Below are 6,120 nucleotides of genomic sequence, written 5' to 3'. Positions count from 1 at the left end.
GGGGATATAAATTGTAACAAATAGGAGAGAACATTAACTGTGGATGACAATGATTATAGGAGACAGAAGCAGGGACATCGAAATATAAGAGAAAATATGAAGTTCAATAACAACACGGAGGTTACAAACCATGGATATTAATACGAATAGCAATATAAATACATGGTAGAATTAAGAATAGTATCACCCCAAGGTAATAGTAAACAGATTTCCTGGTGAAAGATTGAAAAGAAGGATGACAGAAATGATAATTAGAAAGAAAAAAAAATATATAAATATATATATATATATATATATATATATATATATATATATATATATATATATATATATATATATATATATATATATATATATATATATATATACATATATCAAGGATTAGAATTGGATTAAACATTTTCACAATCATTTGAATATATAAACTAAGAAAGAAAGTATAAGGAAGGTGAGAATAATAGAACGGAAGATTTAATTTATAATGAAAATATCAGACAGAGTAATCGAGGCAGATCACCGTATTTAATTATAGAGATTTTAATTTCCTTTCTCGTCGAAGAATCAAATCTTTTAGATTTCGAAGATTTTCTTTAAATCCCTTAAATTCCGGAATTCAACCAAGACAACGTCAAAAGTTAAGACGAAACTTTATTTCTTCAATTCACTCTTTTGTGATAACTTCGCTCGTACGCTTCGAGTAATTGAATTATCTTATTCATATTACTCAACGGTGATAAAACTCTAATTATCAATTCATATTCATCATGAAAACATTTTTATTGTTAACCATGACAACCTCACTCAAATTTCGGGACGAAATTTCTTTAACGGGAAGGTACTGTGACAACCCGGAAATTTCCGACCAAATTTAAACTCGATTCTTATATGATTTCGACACGATAAGTAAAGTCTGTTATGTTGAGTTTCAGAAATTTTGAACTATTTCATATATTCATTTAACCTGTGACTGTTCCCGACGATTCACGAACAACTATTTGTAAATAGATACATATATGTGTATATATATATATTTTTAATTTGAAACAAGATACGATTTAACTACTAAAAATAAATAAGTAAAATAAAATGATATACGATGTATTGAGAAATATTATTATTATGTATATATATGTATATATAATGAACATGAATTGTAAATATATAAGATTAAATATTAAATTTATTTATTTGAAAATATGTATTTAATATATAAAACCTGATATTAAAATGTATTTATAAATACACATAGTATATTGAAAATAAAGGATTTCGGGCTTAAATAGTAAACAATTGTAATACTCGGTTGACATTTTGCTAGTGTTCATATAGATCTAATACGAGTTTATGAAGATTTAAAATAAAAAATTGAACTGTAAATCGATTGCGAAGATTTTAGATTTGATAGAAATGTTTTTACCTTTTCAGTTTAAATTTTAGTAATCCGTACATATCATTTAGAATAGAGAATAAATAATTAATGAAATTTTTTTATCAGGTTTTACACAGATAATGACCAAAATAAATAAATGAATTTAATATAAATATTTGGGATTTTTAGGAACACTTTTAGATATTAACCGTTTAGCAATGAACCACGATATCATCACCCAGGTAAGAGTGTCGGTACATAACTACAAAGTTATGGCTGCTGAACTGTTGTGAATTAAAATCACCCCACGTTTATATGATTGATAATCTTACTTTATTATTATTATTGTATAATTACTACTAATTATGTGTTACAATATTGTTATGCATATACATCTTACATCTACATATAACATCTCACACTCCCTCTCTCATCTTCATTCATGAACCCATAAACCACACAACACTCGGTACCATCATCAACCTCCCGATCATCACTTTTAACATTCAAGAACCACGATTGTTAAACACCATAAACAAACATCTATCTACCTCTAAACTCACCACTACTACTATTTCTTTCTCTTACTTTTGTCTTTCAAACACCACATGAAACCATAGTACACCACCCCAACCGAATCTTGCAACTCACCATGGATGTGGAATACTATTGCTACTAGTTGATCTCTTAAAGTGATTTTGTTGTCGACAAGAACAAACCACCTCCATTTTAATGTTTTCTATTCAAGGTAAATATCAAATCATTAATCAATTATGTAATCAATCACCTAAATGCTACTATCTGCTTCTGTTTTTTGCTTATGATCGAGCACATTAACCCACCAACACCCTACCATCTTTAAATCGTAAACACCTACTAAATACTCAAGGAAACCACTATCAAATTGAAGACCATCATCGACATAAGCCACATACACAATCTTGTTTTCCTGTGTTCTGCAGCCCGAACACCACCACCTCACAAAGTCACAGTCCACCACTATCAAACAACCATACACCACCACCCTTGAAAACACTACCACCGCCATCTAGTAACTCATTTTCTGTTTCTAATGAAATCCTAAAAACCGCCACCATCAACTAATCATCATTGAAATATTTCTCCTGTCTTGTTTCTGTTTTAGTAGATCACCAACACCAAACCATCACCGTAACTACTCATATTATTGTTGTTGTTTACGAATGCTGCCAATATGTTTGTTTACTGTTTCTAATGAAATCCTAAAATCGCCACCACCTTGATCACCAAAGTAACTCAACACCACCTTTGTACTCCCATCAAGCTACACCGAATTAATCGCCACCATTAAACTGAGGTAACTGTTGATCATACTACTATTTCTGCTTCGGGTACTGCTGGGTGCTCGAGTTTTCTGTTTCGAATAAATAGAAAAGATAATCAAGGGTGTCTTGTTGTCAACCAAATACAAAAGCAAAGGTCACCTAATCCATCTTTTATTAGTTTAATATGAGCAGTGAACTTTCCATGTTGTAAAATAAAAACAAATATACCGACTAAATTATTTGGTTGAAGGAGATACGAGACTATGAATGGACTTGGGCCAAACAGTTGATATTGGGTTTCAATAAACATTAAAGAACTATTAGGAGATTGCATCTTGAGCCGTGGTTCATCTCTTTGTTGGGCCATGACTTAATTTAGCCCGAGATGTATGATAATAATGATAGAGTTATGTTAGCGGTTATGATAAAACAATTATATTGATGATAGAAGTGATTATGATGAACGATGGTGATGACATAATGACGATGGTGATAACACATAAAATGATAGATATATGATGGTGATCATGATCACGAAAGTGATAATGATCAAGGGTGTTGATGATGATAAAATAATGATGTATGATAACGGTATTGATGATGATTATAATATAACGAAGATGAAGATGTAGGATAAAGACTAACAAGGTGATTAATGATGACGGTAATGATGATGGAAGACCTGGAACTATTTGCGTTTAGAAAACATATTAATTAAGATATAGAAATCCATATGTTACAGATTTATATCTGTTAGACCGAAGCTTTTTATTATCTGTGGACCGAGATTTATAATTGTTGGGCCACAAGTATCTCAGTTGGGCCAAGTGATTGTGCTTGGGCTTGAATAAAGAAAATTACGGGTTAAAAATATAAAGGTGTAGGTTAATTCGGAAAAATGATAACAGACGAATGGTTTAGGAGTGTTGGGTTATTCGAGAGGTCGTGGGTTCGAGTCTCGTATAGGCAATTCTTTTTAGAAAAGCATTTTTGAAAGGGTATACACTTTTATTTTCATTTCCATTATTATTATTATTATTATTATTATTATTATTATTATTATTATTATTATTATTATTATTATTATTATTATTATTATTATTATTACTATTACTATTATCATTATTAATTGTTATTATTGTTAAGTTAATTATTATTATTACTATCATTAATATAATTGATATTATTATTATCATTATCATTATTAAGATAAGTATTATTAGTATTAATATTATTATTATTATCATTATGAATAAAATTATTATTTACATGGTTATTATAGTTATCATTATTATTATTTTTGTTATCATTAATATTATTACAAAATTATCATTTAAATTATTATTAGTATTATCATCATTATTATTATTATCACTATTTTAGTATTATAAATTTTACTTTAATAAACAAATCACATTTACATATTTTACATCTATATTAATATTAGATACTATTCTTTTTAATAAAAAGTTATTATAATTAAGTTATAAATAATATAATTATATTTTAAATTAAAGCATGAATATATAAATATGAGTTCTAATATATGATTTATTATTTTCAAGCATTAATATATAATATTTATAATAAATAACCTATATTATATCTTAATTCAAATACTTTAATAAGAATCTGTTATATAACTACTAAGCATCTAAAATATATAAAATAGATATAATTAATTTATTTATTTATGTAACATACAAATTCTCAATATAAGAAGTATACTAATAATATTAATATATAAACTTGTTAATTGTTATTATGTGTTTTAATATATATAAAACTGATATAGGTTCGTGAATCTGAGGCCAACCCTGCATTGCTCAGTATAGTCGTATGAATATTTTTACTACAAAATATTGTAGAGTGAGTTTCATTTGCTCCCTTTTTAAATGCTTTTGCAATATATATATATATATATATATATATATATATATATATATATATATATATATATATATATATATATATATATATATATATATATATATATATATATATATATTGGGACTGAGAATACATGCGCTTTTATAAATGCTTTACGAAATGACACAAGTAATCGAAACTACATTCTATGGTTGAATTGTTATATCGGATATCGCCCTTGTTGAACTTGGTAACCTAAGAATTGGTGTTTATTATAATTGCCACCAATTGACGCGAATCCTAAAGATAGATCTATGGGCCATTGACAAGCCCCAGTCATAGAATTTGAACTGCTTTAGTACTTCGATATTTATATATGGGGATATTCTAGATGCATTTTGTTAATGTCGGTTACCAGGTGTTCAATCTATATGAATGAATTTTAAACACTTGCGAGTGTATGATTATTGAATGAAATCTTGTGGTCTATTAAAATGATGGAAAAGATTGTTTATGATAAACTAATGAACTCACCAACCTTTTGGTTGACACTTGAAAGCATGTTTATTCTCAGGTATGAAAGAAGTCTTCCGCTGTGCATTTGCTCATTTTAGAGATATTACTTGGAGTCATTCATGGCATATTTCAAAAGATGTTGCATTCGAGTCTTTGAGTTCAACAAGTTTATTATTAAGTCATTGATAGTTTGATATTTTATGAAATGGTATGCATGCCTGTCAACTTTCGATGAAATGAAAGTTTGTCTTTTAAAAACGAATGCAATGTTTGTAAAATATATCATTTAGAGCTCAAATACCTCGCGATGTAATCATATGCTATTGTATTCGTCCTTATGGATTGTAGGTACATCCCTAAGAGGACTAGGCTCTCTGATCCTCATGGGTTAAGCTTGTCGAATAACCCTATGGCGTTTCAGGTTTACCCTAAGTGAGATGTCAGCTGGTCCGGGTTGGACTATAGGTTCCTCTACAACCTTTGGGGCTGGAACCATAACTAGTTCAACTGGTTCTTGTTGTGCTGGGTTCGGAAGAGGTATACCTACTACCTCAAAAGATACACGTATTCTAGCATCTAAGGGATTAGCTAACCTCACCAACCAATCTGGTATTGGTGCAGTGAATTCATTATCATATAGCACCGGAGTGTTCATCTTCACCTCCACAAATAGCACTATCCACATACCCTGAGTATTTGGAACAGGGATATTGGCATTCTTGCAAGATGTTAGTGCATCATGTATAAAGATACAGAAAAACCTTTCCCAAGGAACGTATGAATTCCTTGTTTTATCCACTTCTGCCGGAACTAGATCCTATAGAAGTTCAGTACAGTTTGGATTTTCTACTCTGGTGAATGAGTAGAACAGCTTCAGCATTGGGATTTTCAAACTGTCAGATCCACTGCGTGTCATCAAAAGACACCTATTTATGATCGAGAAGATCACATACCATCTAAAATGTAAATACTTCTTTTGAAATTTGACAGGTGTGACAGAAGTATCTCCATTATATCTCAGCTGGAAGATTGTGTTCATCATGTTCTGAGTAGAAGGAAATG

The sequence above is a fragment of the Rutidosis leptorrhynchoides genome, chromosome 2 (genome assembly GCF_046630445.1).
Source record: "Rutidosis leptorrhynchoides isolate AG116_Rl617_1_P2 chromosome 2, CSIRO_AGI_Rlap_v1, whole genome shotgun sequence".
Taxonomy (NCBI): Eukaryota; Viridiplantae; Streptophyta; class Magnoliopsida; order Asterales; family Asteraceae; genus Rutidosis; species Rutidosis leptorrhynchoides.
The sequence above is the reverse complement of the archived record's forward strand: the minus strand, read 5'-3'. Positions refer to the sequence as shown.